This window comes from Pinus tabuliformis, chromosome 1_2 (genome assembly GCF_031772625.1).
Source record: "Pinus tabuliformis cultivar Carrire ecotype Pingquan chromosome 1_2, CPIR1, whole genome shotgun sequence".
Lineage (NCBI taxonomy): Eukaryota > Viridiplantae > Streptophyta > Pinopsida > Pinales > Pinaceae > Pinus > Pinus tabuliformis.
In genome coordinates, this window is record NC_142298.1 from 1,215,731,978 (window position 1) to 1,215,752,172 (window position 20,195).

At 38.2% G+C, this 20,195-nt stretch overlaps 1 protein-coding gene across 3 annotated transcripts in view; it reads left to right on the forward strand.

The window, feature by feature from the left end:
- Positions 1–12,227: 12,227 nt before the first annotated feature.
- LOC149210638 (F-box/kelch-repeat protein SKIP30-like) overlaps positions 12,228–20,195 on the forward strand; it is a 140,657-nt gene continuing 132,689 nt past the window's right edge. For 2 of the 3 annotated variants that reach the window (XM_089396752.1, XM_089396751.1), the window contains exon 1: positions 12,228–12,452. The gene's annotated coding sequence lies outside the window, so the exon portion shown is untranslated. Of the gene's footprint in view, positions 12,453–18,584; positions 18,694–20,195 lie in introns of those variants that run through there. The other variant, XM_089396753.1, reaches the window with a different exon arrangement.

The window sequence follows — 20,195 nt, forward strand, 5'->3', positions numbered from 1 at the left end:
ATCAATGTCTTCTGATATCCTAGATGACCCAAGTATGGCTTCGCGTGAAACTCCCTCAAGATAATCTTCTTGACCTCACTGCAATTCGACACATAGATCATGTCTCTAAACCTCACCAAACCATTGGTGCACCCCAAAGAGATACACTCGACCTAATGTACCCCTTGTCCAACATTTCCTTCACTTGTAACTTTAACTCAACCAACTCAAGTGTGCTAATCCTATAAGGTGCTTTTGATGTTGGGGATGCCCCTGGCACCAACTCAATAGAAAAGTATACTTTCCTATGAGGTGGAAACTCTATAATGTCCTCAAGAAATACATCCCAAAACTGTTGCAAGACTCGGCACCTGTTCAACACATCTGCATCCTCAACCTCCTAGCCCTTGTCACTAGAAATGTGCATTGCAAACATCACACAACCCTTTCTACAACTCTGCTTAACCTGCATAGCAGTAACCATCCTCACTAATGTAGGCTTCTTCTTCCCCTACAAAGTCCTCTTTTCCCCACCATCATCCACACACTCAATGGCCCTGTTGAAGCAATCCACTTTGTTTCTGTGAAGGTACAACCAATCCATACCCAAAAGCATACTATACGAACCCAATGACAATACATTCAAATGTGCTAATGTAGGCATGCCATTTAACTCAAACGCACAAGCTCTTACCTAATGGTGAACTCGCTTCTTTGTACTTGTAACCAACTATACCAACCAAGATTATGCATGCACTTCTTTTCTCAAACCACACTTGTCCACCAGGTCGGAATTAATATAACTATAGCTAGATGTGGGGTCTACCACCACTCTGATACTGCGGACCACCACTCTGATACTGCGGACAATCCCTCTTGTGATGATCCTTACCACATATTCAACACTGCAATGGTTCCATACCACATACTATAGCTTGCCACTTTCCACACCCTTTCTCAGTTGTATTGAATCTCTTGTAAGGAATTTCATTTTAATTTTCACTTCCATCTTGAGGTCTTCCTCCCTTTGGTGGCCATTTTCCTTTAGCTTTCTCATTTATTTTCAAGTCATGCTTGGGCTCAACTTTGCGCTTCGACTGCTCATAACAATGCTTCAACTTTCGGATGGCCTCCTCCAACGATCTAGGCTCATCGAACTCAATCCGGTCTCTGTATGCAACTGGCAATCCACTAATGAATCTTTGAACCTTTGCCTTCTCCTCCTTGAGGTAAGGCACATATCTCAAAAACTCCAAAAGTCTGCTAGTATACTCATCATATGTCATAGAACCCATCTGCAACTCATAAAACTCCTTAGCTCTGTCATAGTACCTCTCCGAAAAGTACTTCTTCTTGAAGAGCCTTTCAAATGCATGCCAAGTCAAATCCTCCTCATGTATACCTTTGACATTCTTCACATCTTCCCACCAAATATCTGCTTTACCTTTGAGACTGAAAGTGGCTATCTTTGCTTTCATGTTTTCTGAATAATCATGCAATCAGAAGAATTTCTTCATACCAAGCAACCATGCTTCTGCATCCTATGATTTCTTCATCTCTCCATCAAAGGTAGGTGGCTTTGCCTTCTTAAACTCATCTGACAAGTATCCCCTATCACTCCTCCTGTAAGGATGATGACAATGACGATCATGATGTCTATCAGAACCAAAACTGGAATAGTACCTGTGTCGATCACCTCTCCTATTCGGAGTGTCCAACAACTTTCCATCTTTGATCGTGTCAGATCTATCTGACCCGTGTCTACTAGGAGACCTACTACCATATGCCCCATTAGTTATGTCCTCATGTCCATGGATGATCCAAAGTGGTCCCTGTCGCTACAAATTTGACAAACTTTGAAGTAGTATTGCATTCACCTTTGCTTGTTTCTCTTATGCTTGCATGATTTTGTCATTTTCTACTTTACAACTCCTTATTTCTTCCTTCATGCTTTTCAATGTGTCTACCAGGTCAGAAGAGTGCCCCACACCACGCTGCCCATCTGATGCATCGGGAGATTTTATGTAGTCTACCACCTTTCTAGCCATCTGTTCTCTTTCCTGCAAGGCATACTATGACAAACTAACCAAATCACAATAAACCAATGTACCTTAGCATAATTCGGGGATGATGCCTTGTCTGGAAGATCATCAAATCAACGTGATACATTTATAACATAATCATAACAACATATAGACATATATCAAATAAGTGTATCAGCGCATAAACACCATTCTAACTATGGTCTAGTCATTAATGCAAGGCCATATCAACAATGCATGTTGTGACCTCATGCATGACCACAACCATTACTCCATTGAACACATTGTCACATGCAACTATCAACATGCATAACCAATGCCTAATCAACTACACATACATATGAACACATGTAGTCGAACATAAGTGATCAATTCTTGTAATCAACTTACAAGATTGATGTAATCAAAACATTCAAGAATGCACTCGACATACAAGGATGTAGTCAAGCGACATATAATCAACATGTAAGAAACATATAACCATATGCAACCAATCATAAACTTCCGACGATGCATCTCGCAAAATCACATTAAGCTCCTAATGACAACCTTACTACAATCATGATCAACACGATGCAATGCAACAAGCACATGGGATGCAAGCGTAAGAGACACACATGCAACTGACATGCATGCATGACCAACAAATTCACCCAAGGAGAGTGCAACCATACTCTGATACCAATCAGTAACACCCCCTCCTACCAGGTCCACCCAATCAGCCAACTAGCTGGGCAAACATGTGTTGAGAGAGGTTACTATAAGGGATTCAATCTCCTTGGTGATCTTAAGGAGATGGAATCGATGAAACTCATTAAACAAACCCATCCACATAAGCAATTACACCCCCAAGAGACATGTTACCACTCAGACATCCTGTCCTCAGTTCCCACTGATTTTTCAAGCCTCTTAACCCAAAGTCACTCTCATGATATAGGCAAGACAATGACCAATAACTCAAAGTCACTCTCATAGGCCTTTGTGCGAGTGCCTGTGGACTTTTCTCAACAGAACTGTGCCAGCGACCTCGAGATTTGAGCCACTTTTCTAGCCCAGAATCTCGGCCTCTACCCAAAACTTGCTACAACCTTCAAAATCCATCAAAGACATGAAAAAATGCTTATAAATAAAAAATCAACCTCAGGGCTAGGCTTGCCCATCCCCAACCGGGACTGACATTCTGTCAAACACTGGGCATCAATTCAACTTACAGGTCTAGGATACAAGACAAAGCATAAATGACTGAAAAAACTTATGAAACACAACGAGAAGGATCAACTCATTCTCCACTGAACTAATACATGATCAATTAGGTCTTATATCCATCCATTTAACAATTACAAGTAAATACATGAAATAACCATGACATGAACCAGTCATTTAACCATGCTGATAACCAACAAAAACCCATACATATAAGAGATATGACAACCATTAAATCCACAGATAAACAACTACAAAAGTAAGAGAACTTAACTTTTATCAACATAGGCAAATCCGACCAGGTTTGGGACTTCCACGTGCCACTCGACCATAGACAAGGCTGAACGAATCTCTCTTTCAGCCAGTCACCCCCGTGCCATATTCCAAGGGGATCTCATAAAACAACTAATCCAAGAACAACCAAGGAAGTCTAGAGGTTAAACCACCTCCACCCTCACCAAATCGTGAACACACCAAAACCGGTAATCTGATCACAACCGAATCAAACTTGGAATGCCATCCAGAATCCATTGTTATCCTTGAGGGATTTTTCGTCTCCTTGTCTCTCAGGTTTTACCAAAATCCAATCTCGGATCACTAGGCCCTAAATCGAAACCATCCTATCAGGATTTCCCGCAATCCAAACCCGGATCACTAGGCCCTAAATCGAGACTTCTCCCTCAGGCTTTATTGTGTATTGTTAAAATTTGGGTAGTAGAGGACAAATAGTTCCATAAGGCTTTGATCTTTGGCCTAGGGAAAAGTGTCCAATTTTTATTTTTTTTACTTTTCTCCTAAAGTGACTTTATAAGTGGTAAAGTCAATTTAATTTAAAAGTGACTTTATAAGTGGTAAAGTTACATTCTAATTTAAAAGTGACTTTATAAGTGGCAAAGTTACATTCTAATTTAAAGGTGACTTTATAAAAGTGAATGAAGAATTAGAAAGTGAAAAAGTGACCATGGAAATAAAAGGCTAAGTGGGTCTTCGTTTAAGTGGGTGAGTTAAAAAATAGAAAGTGAGAATTAAATGCACATTTATTCTCATCCCTAGATCTAAATGAATCTCAGCCATTAGATCTTAGGGTAACCCAAAAGGTCATTTAAAGAATAAAAGGAGAAGAGAAGATGAAAAGATCAATTCATTCTTTCATGAACATTTGAGAGAAAGAGAAGAGAGAGCGAGGAGAGAATTTTTGAACAGTGAGGAAATGAAGGAGAGCAATAAGAAGACATTTCAGCAAATCTGGGCAGCAACATTTATTGGCATGCATCCCAAGGAAAAACCATACAACAGGAGAAAGGCATAGAAATCGAGGAAGAGGGACAATAAGTTTTGGCACATTTTTCGAGGCTGCCTGTACAACATTTAATGTTGTTTTATTGCTGTAAAAATTTATGTTTTGGCTGTTTGCTGATTGCACGATTTTCGAGGTGGAGTTCAAACACGAAAATCGAGATAAGTTGTAATTTGTGGTTGCTAGAATTTTTACTTTGTATTTAAGTTTCTCTGTAAAATCATTTTCAGAAATAAAGTTCCCCAAGAGTTGTAGGGGATTTTTCCAGGGTCACATTGACCAAAATTCATTGTGTTATTTTCTGTGTGTGGCTGTCATAATTTTGTTGTGTTTTATTTCTACAATTTCAGTAGTTGTGAAATCTCTAAATTTGTGTTTTCAGAAAAATATTATCATTTCTAGATTTTAGATTTTTTATCATGCTTGGATTTAAAACTAAATGCATGGAGCAATAAGGAAAACTGATAACCGGAGTGGGGGTTAAAATTTCTTCATGGTATCAGAGCTTGGTTGGCTGAAAAGTGCAGTTTGGGACAACAAAGTGAAAATTACAACAATCTGATTTTTACACAAAAAATAGAAACCTTTACCACAGATTTGAAAATTTCAATTTGGTAGACAGTGAAACATGTCTTTGGGTTTGAGAGTTGAAGACAGGTTGGATGGGCAGAACAATTACAATGCATGGAAGGAGAGAATCCATAGCATCTTTGAGGAAGCAGAAGTCTGGGGCATTATGGTAAATACCACACAGAACCTAATAGTAGTACCTGCTGACCCTGTACAGTTGGCAGAGTTTAACAAAAAAAATGATAAGGCAAAAAGGTTGATTCTGGAAGGAATCAAAGATCATGTCATTCCTCATGCGAGAGGAAAGACTTATGCACATGAGATGTGGACAGCCTTGACCAGTCTTTACTAAAGCTCAAATGAAAATAGAAAAATGGTCTTAAAGGAGAAACTGAAGGCCATTAAAATGGCTAAGACTAACAATGCTACAACATACCTCACAAATATCACTTCAGTGAGAGATGAGTTGGCAGTGATAGGTGAGATCATTGCATCCACTGAGTTGGTGAGAATTGCTTTGAATGGTCTTCCCAAGACTTGGGAGAATTTTGTGGATGGCATTGTTGCACGGGAAAACCTTCCCGATTGGGAGAGGTTGTGGGATGATTACATTCACAATGAGAACATAAAGAACCGTCTTGGGGCAGCCAAACAGGTGGAGGAGGATGACAATGTGGCATTGTTAGCAAGAGGCAAGAAGGGTAGATCAAAGAAGCAAGCTTCCAACAGTGGAGGCAAAAGAAAAGGTAAATGCAAACATCAGAACAAGGAGAAGAACTATTCTAAAGTCAAATGTTGGAATTGTCAAAAAGTTGGGACACTATGCTGTTGTGTGTCCAGAGAAAAAAAACAAGAAAGGAAAAGACAAACCCATGGTAGCTTCTACAGAGATAGAGAGCTTCTCAGAGAGATTTGATCGGGAGTTTGGGTTCATAGCTTGTGAGGCCACTAGTGCACAATCACCTGCCATACAAGTTCAGAGGGAGTGTGCATTCCTCGCTACTAGCAGAGCATCTTCTAGCATTTGGTATGGTTACAATGGCGCTTCTCGCCACATGACAGGAGTCAGAGAGTACTTCTCAGAGCTTTCAGAGGGTGATACTGATATGGAGGTAGTACTTGGTGATGATAGCATTGTTAGAGCAGTAGGTGTGGGGACATTGACATTTGATAGGGGACCCAAACCTCCCTTGAAAGTGTTAGATGTTCTATATGTGCCTGGAATGAAGAAGAACCTGATATTCGTCTCAGCGCTTGAGCATAGAGGGTATGATGTGTTGTTCAGGAAAGTGCAGGTGCTTATATATCCTAGGGGAACTCTAGCTTCTTCAGCTAGAGAGATTGGTGTGTGCCATGCCAAGGTGTACAAGTTCTCATTCCAGCCCCTGATGGCATTGAGTAGCAGCACCTGAGACAAGACCGACAACAGATCTAGCAGTCTAGAGTTGTGTGAGATTTGGCACCGTAAGATGGGGCACATGTATCATGGGGCCTTGAGTACATTACGGGAGATCACCACTGGTGTGCCAGATTTCAGTTCTGATCACCTTGAGGTATGTAGAGGATGTGCTATGGGGAAGTTTGCCAGATCCCTTTTTCCCAGCAGTGACAGCAGAGCAATCGGGATCCTTGACTTGATACATACCGATGTGAGTGGTCGGATGTCTCATGTATCATTGAGTGGCTATGAGTACTATGTTTTATTCATTGATGACCACTCCAGGAAGACCTGGATTTATTTCTTGAAAACCAAGAGTGAGGTCGAGTGAGGTCTTCAAGCGGTTTCAAGAGTTCAAAGCTCTTGTGGAGACTCAGACAGGTAGGAAGATCAAGGTCCTCAGGTCGAACAATGGAGGAGAGTATACCTTGGTGAGTTTGTTGATTTTTGTGCTGAGACATGCATTAGGAGGGAGTTCACAGTTCCTTACTACCCCCAGCAGAATGGGGTTGCAGAGAGGAAGAACAAATCCATTGCAGGGGCTGCCAAAGCCATGCTTCATGATGAGGGGTTACCTTTATTTTTGTGGGCAGAGGCCTGCAACATTGATGTGTCCTTGCAAAATAGGAGTCCACATCGTGCCTTGGGGAATGTGACTCCGGAGGAGGCTTTTTCTGGGAAGAAGCTTGATGTTGGGCACTTTCATATCTTTGGGGGCCCGTCATATTCCTATGTCCCCAAGGAGGACAAGACCAAGCTAGAGCCCACTATAGACAAGGGCATCTTTGTGGGTTATAGCGAGACCTCGAAAGCTTATCAGATTTATATTCCTACACAAAGGAAAGTGGTTGTCAGGTGGGATGTGAAGTTCGAGGAGGAGAGAGCTTTCAAGAGGTCACGAGAGTTAGAGTATCCAGAGTCACCAGACCCTCAGGAGCAGCTAAGTCAATCACAGGGATCTAGTGGTCAGGGATCAAGAGGTATGTCGATTACAATGTTAAGTCCATCAGTGAGCAGTGGCTCTCAGAGTCAGGTGGGTGGTTCTTCGAGCAGCATGCAGGGCAGTCCGCAGAGCAGTTCACAGGGTAGTCCACTAATGGACAGTTCGCACGATACTTCAACATCTACAGGCACAAGTTCAGGCATGAGGTCAGTTGACAGGCATTTAGGAGTCTAGGCTTTTGATGATGATGAGGATTCTTTCACTCTGGTGGGAGAAGTATGCTCAGGGAGGAGGAAGCCCAAGTGGCTTCAAGATACCTTGCGCGAGGCCACATCAGTTGCTAGGTCAAAGAGACAGGTTAGAGAGAGTAAACCACCTGAGTAGTTTTGTAGTTACATGGCATTGGTAACAAGCATTGTTGACTCCGAACCTTCTAGTTATGAGGAAGTAGCCAGCGAGTAGGTCTGGAGAGAGGCCATGATGGAGGAGTATTATTCTATTATGAAGAATGATGTTTGGGAGGTAGTGCCGAGGCCTGAAGGTAAATAAGTTGTTACTTCCAGATGGCTCTACGAGATAAAGCATGCTGCAGATGGCAACATCGAGAAGTTCAAGGCTCGATTTGTGGTGAGAGGGTTCTCACAGGTAAAGGGAGTTGACTATGAGGAGACCTTCGCTCCCATAGCTCAATATACATCTATTCATTCCATTATATCGATTGCAGCAGAGATGGGTTGGAAGATCCACCAGATGGATGTAAAGATCACATTTCTCAATGGCTTCATTCAAGAGGAGGTTTATATTGAGCAACCATAGGGATTTGAGGTGCATGGGAAGGAGTCCCATGTATGAAGATTGAAAAAGACACTCTATGGCCTGAAGCAAGCTCTTAGAGCTTGGTATTCGAGGATTGATACATACTTGCAGCAGTTGGGTTTCACAAAGAGTGAGGTTGATCCGAACCTATACTTCATTGTGGTGGGTGAGGAGCCTCTCATTTTGGTGTTGTATGTTGATGAATTGATCATCACCGGCGAAGAGAGACTCATTAAGGGCTGCAAGAGAGATCTTGCTTCAGAGTTTGAGATGAAGGATATCGGCTTGATGCATTCTTTTTTGGGATTAGAGGTGTGGTAGGAGGAGGGACATTTCTTCCTGGGACAAGGGAAGTACATTGTGGATATTCTTAGCAGATTTCACATGAAGGACTACAAACCCATGTCTACACCTATGATCACTAACTGGAAGAAGCTTCGCACTTTTGATTCCGAGTTGGTGGATCCTACTCTATACGGACAGTTGATTGGTTGTTTGATGTATTTGGTCAACACTCGACGAGATATATGTTTTGTAGTTAACACTATGAGTCAGTTCATGTGTGAGCCTAGGAGAGTGCACTGGTAGCTGCAAAACACATTCTTCGTTACTTGCAAGGGACTGTGGATTTTGGTTTGGATTATAGACAGGGTGATGGAGTGAGACTAGCAAGGTACACGGATTCAGATTGGGCAGGTTGTGCTTCAGATAGGAAGAGTACTTCCGGGTGTTGTTTTGGGTTAGGTTCGGCAGTTGTGTTATGGATCAGCCGGAAACAAAAGTTAGTTGCATTGAGCTCAACTGAGGTAGAGTGTATGGCTGCTAGTTTGGCTAGTTGTGAGGCCATATGGCTTCGCAAGATGTTGTTTGGTCTATTTGGTCAGGCATTGAGACCTTCAGTAATTTACTGCGATAATCAGAGTTGCATAAAACTCACGAAGAATCCAATTTTTCATGACAGGTCAAAGCATATTGAGATCAAGTATCACTTCATTAGAGACTATGTCCAAAAGGGAGTTGTCAAGCTTGAGTACATTTCTACAAATGAGCAGGTAGCAGACATTTTCACCAAAGCCTTACCATGGGGCAAGCATGTATACTTCAGAGACAAGATGGGAGTGGTGAGGAACACTTTCCTCGGTAAGAGGAAGTGTTAAAATTCTGGTACTAGAGGACAAGTGGTTCCCTAAGGCTTTGATCTTTGGCCTAGGGAAAAGTGTTCAAATTTATTTTTTACTTTTCGCCTAAAGTGACTTTATAAGTGGTAAAGTCAATTTAATTTAAAAGTGACTTTATAAGTGGTAAAGTTACATTATAATTTAAAAATGACTTTATAAGTGGTAAAGTTACATTATAATTTAAAGGTGACTTTATTAAAGTGAATGAAGAATTAGAAAGTGAAAAAGTGACCATGGAAATAAAAGGCTAAGTGGGTCTCATTTAAGTGGGTGAGTTAAAAAATAGAAAGTGAGAATTAAATGCACATTTATTCTCATCCCTAGATCTAAACGAATCTCAGCCATTAGATCTTAGGGTAACCCAAAATGTCATTTAGAGAATAAAAGGAGAAGAGAAGATGAAAAGATCAATTCATTCTTTCATGAGCATTTGAGAGAAAGAGAAGAGAGAGCAAAGAGAGAATTTCTGAGCAGTGAGGAAGTGAAGGAGAGTAGCAAGAAGACATTTCAGCAAATCTGGGCAGCAACATTTATTGGCACGCATCCCAAGGAAAAACCGTACAACAGGAGAAAGGCACAGAAATCGAGGAAGAGGGACAACAAGTTTTGGGCACATTTTTCGAGGTTGGTCATACAACATTTAATGTTGTTTTATTGCTGTAAAAATTTCTGTTTTGGCTGTTTGCTGATTGGCACGATTTTCAAGGTGGAGTTCAAGCACAAAAATCGAGATAAGTTGTAATTTGTGGTTGCTGGAATTTTTACTGTGTATTTCAATTTCTCTGTAAAATCATTTTCAGAAATAAATAAGAGCTCTCAAACTGGTTTCCCCAAGAGTTATAGAGGGTTTTTCTAGGGTCATTTGACCAAAAATCACTGTGTTATTTTCTATGTGTGGCTGTCATAATTTCGCTGTGCTTTATTTTTGCAATTTCAGTAGTTGTGAAATCTATAAAATTGGGTTTTCAGAAAAATATTATCATTTCCATATTTTAGAATTTTTATCATGCTTGGATTTAAAACTAAATGCATGCAGTGATAAGGAAAACTGATAACCTGAGTGGGGGTTAAAATTTCTTCATGTATCCCGCCAAAACCGGTCAAGGGATTCCTAGGCGTTTGGGAATGAAACTTGAGACCACCTCTGCCCTAGATTCCAAAATCCATCCGACAAACCAAAGTTCAAAACCGAAATAGACATCCCAACACCATATCATCTGAAAAAGACAAGGCTAGGGTGAAAACCATTGTCATAACCCGACAAAACCATGCCACCGACAACAAGGGAACCATACACCAACATGCAAAGCCATGTATGTCCAAATCAGTTAGGAAATCACACATGCAAAAGATTACCTACAAGTATTCCCGCTGAAGCTGCTTGATCCTGCTTTTCTTCCTTGATCCTTCCTTTCCCTTTGCTTACTTTTATTCCTTGATCCTTGCTTTCCTTCCTTTCCCTTTGCTTGCTTGTCTTTCCTTGATCCAAAGCTAGAGTGTTCTAAGAAAACTCTAAGAGACCAAGAGTGAGAGAGAGCGAATAATGAGAGAGATCCAAACTCGAAGTAACAAAATGTTACCAATTGATCCTCAAAGGCCTTTTCTTATTAATGATGCTTCTATTTTTTTCATTTTCCATTATTTTCTTTCAATTTCTTCCTCACATGCAACCCGTGACCTTTTACCTTTATTTTTTCCTATTTTCCTTTATTTTCATTAATAAATGTGCCAAAAATGCCTTTTTGCTTTTTAATGTCTCCTCCTTAGCCTTTGCCACACATCTAGTGATGTCCACTAGGATATCTTTGCCCAACATTTAGCTTGGAATACGTGTCCCTTAACCGTGGTCTTATTTTTGCCTTTATTAACTTTTATTACATGAAATTTTCAAGAAGACTATTACAAATATATATAAATATTAAAAAAAAATTAGTAGATATTGAATATTACCTATATTATATTAATATTTGTTATCTTATATATTTAATACATAATAAATAGTAAGAAAGAAGAATATTAAATCATTATATTTACTTTCATTGTTTAGTGTTGGTAAACCTCCCACCTTATTCATTATTGAAAGCATTTGTCTATACGATGAGACCAAAATGTTTGTTGCAAAATGGTTTACAAATGCATAAAAAACTATTACATTCTTTTGCCTAAATGCCACTCCCTTCTTGTTGCAAGATGAGATATAAGTAATTTTAATTTTTAGTTGTTTTTACTTTAATTTAGCTATCAATTACTTTTTACATAAAAATAAGTATTAAACAACAACATATTAAGCTTATTTTAAATTAAAAGAAATGTAAAATCATTTTTTCCATATAAATCTAACTATTATATACTTTTCATTTTTTAAATAATCATCGCTAAAATTTAATAGCAAAATTATAATTTTATATTATTTTTCAATTTTTTAACAATCATCACTAAAATTTAATAACAAAATTTTAATTAAAATTTAACAACAAAATTTTAATTTTATATTATTTAAACGATATTTTTTAATTATAAATAAATTATATTTTTAAAAACTTCTCTTATCATACACCCTCAGCCACTAAAATTACAATATCAAATTTATCTTAAAAACATTTAATTAAAATAAAAGTAAATATTTTTATATAATTAAAAAACAAAAACAAAATAATAATTTAAAACAAAATCAAAGAATAATACTGTAGACAAGTCGACCAAACGCTTGATTTTCCGTCTTGGACGCTTAATTGCTTAAACCCTAAACCCTCTAACCCCGGGTCTATAATGGTTAGGCGCCTAGTTAAGGGGCAGGAGAACCCTAACACATGCTGGCATGAATAACAAAGAGGCTCTTTTTTGCTCAGATATATGTGGGAGGGCAGGGCGTTGAATAATAAAGACGCTATTTTTCGCTCACATATACATATGTAATAGGCGGAGGAAGGCAGGGCGTTGACCTAAACTTACGGGCCTCAGGAATTTGTCTGTCTGATGCTCCCAGGTACGTGTGCCCTAATTGCCTTTGAAAAAGGCGTTTTCATTGCCTAGAATGCCCTTCAGAAGGGCAATTTCTGGTATTCCAAGAACAATTCACAGAATTAGCTCCAAAAAAGCTCATATTTTAGCTTCCATCGTCTTTAAAAGTGGTTTTGAGTGTCCTATCCATTGAGCAAAACAAAATAGCTTCAAGAGTATTCTCAATAAACGTTTGATTTTTTCCGTCGGTAAATGCTAAATACAATTCGGAGGGTTTGTCGATTAGGGTTTATGTCGCGGCATTTTTTAAAATTTATTATTTTTTAGGAACAATTAGGTGTGAATTTGTAGCGTAGAACCGTTTAGAAAGGCAGCCGTGGATTTTTTTGGGTTAAATAACAGTACCCTTATTCGTATTTATGGGATTGGTCTTGTCCTATTCATATTTCAATTCACGCAATTAATGGAAAATTATGGTAGTACATACACATATATACACTTTTTGACGCCCTCAGTTTAAATGGAGGGACTATGAAACTCTGTTCTGTGTACAATGGGATCACGAACCTCATAAACACGGTCCCATCCCGGCTTTAAAGCAGCCTTTTATCGGGTGGGGCATATCCCACTCTGATTTAATTTCGCATTGTAAGGGTGGCAAGCGTATTAGAAAGATTCGGGGACGATTGCGAACTCGGAAGCGATTCAGTATAAAGAAATATACACAATGAAATTATCCAGTATGGCTCCAGTACAGAAGTGTGTGTGCGTGTATATATATATATATATATATATATTGCACACTTTGGAATGCCCAATATACTATAAAAAATACTAAATCCTGGAAAACTTCTCAATGTAGTTTACATTGATATTTTTTGGTGTTTTTAAAAAAATATTATAGAAGTTTTTTGGGCTATATTTTGGGGGTTAATAGGTCATTGATTACAAACTCGAAAGCGATTCAGCACAGAAAAAATACACTGAAAATATCCAGCATGGCTCCAGTATAGAAGTATACATTTCATAATTATAAAGGTATGCATTTTTAGAAGAATTTCACACTCTGGATCTCCAATAAACCATAAAAAAATATTCATTCCTGGAAATATTCACAATGTAGTCTACATTTATATTTTTGGTCGTTTTAAACAATATTAAAGAGGTTTTTTGAGCCATATTTTGGGAGTTTATAGGTCAAGGCATATCAAAGACAATATAAGTAGGGCATTTCAAAGACAATATAAGTAGGACAATATAAGTAAGGCATATCAACTTTTAAAGACAATATAGGGCCTTTCTTGCTAGTATGGTGGTAATCATCCCCACTTACCCCTAAACCACATGTGGGTTCTCGGCAATGATTGGCATTGAGCTAAATTGTCAATGTTCTTTGATTGATTTTAGGAGTGATTGGAGTAGAGTTAAGCATGGTTTTGTTAAGAATCCAGGAATTTTGGGCAGTCCATGTTCTTTGATTTAATTTAGGAGTGATCAGGGTAAAGGTTAATTCGATTCCATTAGAGTCCAGGAATAAACAATTTAGTTGCCTTGCAAATAAAAATTTAGGCTAAAAAATATTTGAAGAGAAGCAACCTATCCACAATAATTTTTTATTATATCATTTTTATCTCTTTTCCCTAATCAATTCTCTTTACTCTCTCTCCTTTCCCCTCCTGAATCCAAAATTTTAAAACCACTTTCATTTCAAATGGTTGGTCCACTTGTTCTTTCATTTCAAATGGTTGATCCACTTGTTCTTGTAATTTGGAAGACTGATTAGTAAACATGGGACTTAGAGCCCACTGTCTGGTCTCTCCCTTATGGATCTGCTATGGAAATTCTATTTTGTTTCTCCATTAGGGTGAGTACAAGTTCCTCTGCTAACTCTTCTCCAATAGGCGCGAAGAAATGACTTTGCTTATTAGTTTTTTAAGTCTTGATCTGCTTATTGTGGAAAGCCAAGGTCAATTTCAACTACAAAATCTAGTGCACTATGTTCATATGTATGAAGGTTCCAACAGTTTATTGGTGGCACTCACAACAAAATGCAAAATCTGTGTTAATTGCTAGCCCAAAATAAATGTGAATGCCAACAGCTCAAGCCAAACACTAATGAATAAATTTGTTATGGTAGCTGAAGGTTTATTTTGCTTTTCAACCTTCATTCGAGCAATTACAAGAACACATCACTTTCATATTGCTACCGATCTCAATTGAAAAATCTATATTAAATTATTTGTATTCATCAACACGTGCTCAGTATAATGAATGAACACATTTGAATCTAACAAACCAAAAATCCTACTGCAGTAAATTGATGTGCATTACCTACTTGTATTCTTCATTTTAACAAGTTATTTTCATAAATATTCAGAAAATATCAATGCAAATACATTGCAGCCTACACCAATATACAAATCAAGTACTGAAAAATAAATGAGAGAACCACACAAAGGACACTTATTTTTGGACTAAACGTCCCCGGAAAAACCTAGTGTGGGAAAACCGGTGCAACAGATATGAGGGTTTTATTATTAAGAAGATTTTTGAATACAACTAGGGTGCCAAATCCGGCTCACCCAACATAGAGTAAACCCGACAAAAGTACCTCTATCCGGAGACAGATATTTTGGCGGATCCAACAACTGGATGAACAAATCCCACAGGTGATTGCGCTGACCCCAGTGTTGTGCAGCGATGGCTGCTCCAAGCTCTGCGCTAGAACTGCGTCACCCTCCTGGTGAGCCTTCTCGGCCCAGAAATAGATTTGTTGAACTGTTGCTCTCTTTACCTCACAGAAACCCCAGTGTTGCCTCTAAGTGGCTGCATCAACTCCTCTAGCCTTTGCGTCACCCTTTTGGAGCTGCGTTGTCTCTCCCTGGTGCTGTGCTGCCTCTCTGCTATGTATTCTCGGTCTTGGACTGAAGTCCCTCTACCGAACTGCCTCTCTTTGCACTAGAAGCTTACTCCAAAATTCTCAGCAAACCACGCCCCATAATTTCAATCTAGCTCAAGTGCTGTTGTGTGTGTGTATTCTCCAACTGACCCCAAGCCTCCATTTATACTTTTCCTTTTGAGAAATCAACAACCGAGATTAAGTCTCTAATCAACAGCTAAGATTAAATTAGAATTGATCCTCGTCTCTTAGAAGCTTCTCACCCATATTTTCTTTTAATACCCATTAATATTTTAATTTTCCTAAGTTTAGACTTAGGAACCCCATCAAAATATTAATTATTTTAATAAAATGCAATCTGGGTGGAATTTCATCAAACGATTTATGGGCCTTGGATCTCATGTGTTCTAGCTCCTCCACAAAATTTTGGAGCTAGAGCACATCCGATGCTACCCAAAAATCAACAATTGATTGAGCGAAGGGGACAATTTGGAAAATCAAGGATCCACTTCAATACATTAAAAAATTGATGTGGGTTATGAAGATGAATGCTCGACAACAATACTAATAAAAAAATTCTTAATAGGCTTGTTTTTTGCTCAAATAGAACAAAGAGGAAGACACTGCCCAGAGGTGGGACACATCTTTGTGGAACACTGCAGTTTGGGCATCTAGGCTTTCACAGCTTGAAGTTATTCTTCCTATTTAACTTCTACAACTTGAACTTTTCCTTTGAAACCTTTGCCATTTGATGTTGCAGAACAAACACCAAACTCTAACATAGTTGCTATGAAATAATAAAATAAAAATAAGCTTTGATACCACTTGTTGAAGAAATGTGAGCCCCACAAAATCATATAAATTTGCAACACAAACTAGTTATGAAGAAATAATGGAAAAGGTAAAACAAAATAAGAAAATAACATTCAAGAAGACACAGATTATGTGGTAAAACCTTGACAACATGCCAATGAGACATCCACGGGACAATGTATTGGTATTTTTATTGCTCAGAGGTAAAACTTACAATCATTCCACAACAATCATTACAAAATTGAATTACATTGGCTCTTAGGGCTACATAGATATATTATGTCTTTAACATAATTACCACCTTTACATGAATTGCCATTGTTACATGAACTACCAAATTTTCACTTTAAGTAAATTTGTTTTTTACCATAATTTTTGTTACCTCTTTTAATTGTTGTCACAATCCCAATAGTAATGAGATCCCTAAGGGACACTATAATTTGTAGTGGACATTGGTGCACCCCCTCTTAAATAACACTCATACTCAAGTTGTTCCCACTTCGCTAATATTAATCAATTTATTCACAATAAATTGCATGTGCCTTTATTGATCCTTGGATCTCCTTTGGATGAATGATTTTGTCCCTACAAAGAATTGTAGTTCACTGGTAGAATCTTTCTCTACTTGGTGGTAAGTATTGACCCTTGTGGTGCTATATTTGTCTTCTTTTGCCTTTGTCTTTTTTAAGACAAGCAACAATAATGAGTTTGTAATGTTCATTGTGTTCCTCTAATGTTCAATGGCGCAAACAACAAGGAGTGTTTTTCAAGTTTTTTTTTTTTTTTAATCTCTACTACTTTCATTTTTTGTATTTGTATTGTGGAAACATTGAGAGAAGAAAGATATTATTTGAATGTCGATGAATGACCAAAATAGGCATGGGTTCAAAAGCACAACCAACAATAAGGTGGTAAAAAGAGTGCCTAAAGCATCGCACCTAATAAAACCATGAGAAAAAAAGGGGTTTTGAAAAAGAGAATATAATCCCAAAAATATTAGATGACACCAACTAAAGAATAGGGCAAAGTGATATAACAAAATGAAATGAGCTACTCTAGTAGAAGAGGAAAGTAAACAAACAAGGAGTGGAAGAGATGACACAATTTGTATATCCTCATTAAAGGGTGAATATGCAATGCTATCAACAATTGTAAAGTCATTATTGATGTTGAGTTTGAGGATATTGTTTGGATTGTTGTTTGAGTTAGATGAGCTAATAGAGTTGTCCTTTGAGGGATGAGAGTACTTCACACAGGAAGATACATGAAAGAATCCCCCCTAACAGCTAAAGTTAAAAATCTCTTGCGATAAGTAAAGAAGGTATTAATATGGTCTTGGTCATAAGCTTTTTGGACTATATGTGGTGAGGGGCTGCAAACACCCTTAACTAGCTGTTTGATTTAACAATGTCTGTTGGTATCAAAATAATGTAATTGTTGGTACAATGTTTGGCAAGTTTAATAATGTTTACACTCATATTGGTGATAGTTTCATGGATCTTGAGAGAAAAGTGTGCCAAGGGTTTAAGGAAAACACAAGTCATTTGCAAATTGTATGGTTGAAAAATGAAGCAATTGTTATATAAAAATTAACATCTAATTTAATAAAACCTCAAATGAAGGAGCAAGACCTTGCATCGATCCAAAAGATGAAAGGTTTAAGGTTAGGGAACAATGAAGGGCCAACTTCTTATAGCCTCCAATTCATTGATTATTTAACAATCAAAGGCTCCTATGCCCATGATATCCTTAAAGGTGAGACCATTGGGACTATTGTTGTTTTCTTTCTATGTGGGACTAATGTTGTTGCTATTGTAGGGATTGCCATAGTATTTTTGTTTTAGTTTCTTGGTTAAATTTAGTATTGTCGTCTTATAGGTGACCTTTCATAGGGGCTCATACTAATATGCTAATATTAAGGATGGAAGGACCATTGATCATTGACTTTGCTCTAGTATCATTTCTCCTTGATGTGGAATCTTTTTTAATGTGGTTCACTCCTTTCATTATGAGTAAATAGTTTGTGAAGTTAATGATGGTCATATTATACGACACACCTAGTTACAAGAAATTTTCACACAATTTTAGTTGACATGGAGAAAGCATGCTTAGAAAGATTTAGCTACCATTGAAGGTTTCATGCAGTATAGATGGCTCTATTGCGATGGATAGTTGGTCGAATGCTTAACTTCATTAGTTATCTAAGATCAATGATGAGGTGGGGCCATTCGAATGGTGTGCTAGTTATCATAGTTACAACTGTATAGATTTGTCCTGAGTTTAAGTTAAGAGATACTCTAAGTAACTAACCAACTCTTGATGCATTATGAATGCTAAGTCAAGAATCTTGAACTCTCTAATTTTCTAATTTCTATTCATTCAATTGCTTATTTGACTGAGTTTATACTTGAAATTGACCTTTTTTGTGGTCCTTCTCCAAGCATTATGAAGTTTGCTTTTGTGGCAATGCCTTGGGCATCTCACCATTTTCATGGCTCTTATTTGGGTGTGTTTGAACTTGGCCATCAATCAAGTGGTTACCAATGTGCATGAGGTATCATTAGATTGGATGAAGTCATTGTGGCTTATACAAGGTTGTTTATATTGATTGTTGTTATGATTGAGATGTTCACTATTATGTTTGTTTTTGATGTGGGTTTTTAGAATCAATTCCTAAAGTTTTTTAAGAACTTAGGACCTTAATTATTTGAGTTTTGGAGTTTTTATATTTAGAAAGTGGATATGTGTGTGTGTTTTATTTAATTTTTAATATCTAGTCATCGTAGTATATCTTGAGGAAAACCTCTGGGCACTTCCCCTTATTTCAAGGATGATACCTATGGCAATTCCTAGATTCTTTGGGGCACAAAGCTAGGTTAACAACAATGCTTAAAGACATTACAACATTATACTCATTGTGTGCTCAACATGTCACTTATGCGAATGGAACATGAGTGGTGAATGCTATCTCTCAGGTTCTCATTGTTGAAGAATCTAGGGCATCTAGGTAGGATGAGATTCTTTTGACGATGATAACTATTTGTGATGTACTTTTTCCTTTTTCTTATTAGCACAATCTTCTCTTATTACTATTAGAGTGTGTTCTCTTACTTCATTAAACAATTACCAAAACAAAAGAGACAAGAACACAAGATATTGGCTCTCAGCCAGGGCAAAACCTCTCTCTCCTAGAGAGGAGAACCCTTCTGCAAAATTTCTCTTATTGAAGCTTCAATTGACAAATGCCAAACCCTAGACCCTTGACAAGTAGATCCACCAAGCACAAGACACAGTCTCTCTTTCTCTTGTTCCTTAACTGATGCCTCCTTTTGCATTGCACCCTGGCCTCTTCCTTCGCTCTTCTTCCGGCAACTGATGACACTCTGTAGAAACCCTAGGTCTCCTTAGAGACCTGTTGATGGTGCTGGACCCGCCAACATTCAGGGGATCACCCCGGTATGAAGTCCCAACTAGACCTCACACCATTTGGTGTGGGAGTTCCATCCGGTATGATGGCTCGATTGCCATTGTCTTAAGGATTTGCCTTAACTCTTGCTTGTCAACACATGAGAGTGGTTTGCTTTGCCTTCGAGAAGTGAGGTTCGCGTGCCTGGTGATTTCTAGTGTACTTGTGTCAATGGTTCTTTCACTGTAAAGGGAGAGGGTGAAAGTGAGTCCCAAGTTGGTTGGGATGAAGTCCCAACTCGGCTAGGAACACACAACACAACAGGACGTGCACAACTTCCGGAGGAGCAGTCCACACGGATGCGGTAGTCACAACACACAAGGTAAGATAACACGTACAACACTCAACGGATGAGTCCGAACGAGTGCAACGGTTGTTACAACAAGCTTTATGTGAAAGGTCTGTCTGATGTCCGGGAGATAGCCACCATGGGCGAGACAACGTTAACAACATATACAACACATTTTCATTAACAAATTATGTATTACAACAAGTGAAATAGTTCAAGTGTTCAACACAGGTTAAAGCAACATGCATTACAAGTGTTCAAGATTAGTCTTACAACAGTTACAATACATGTGTGAAAACGT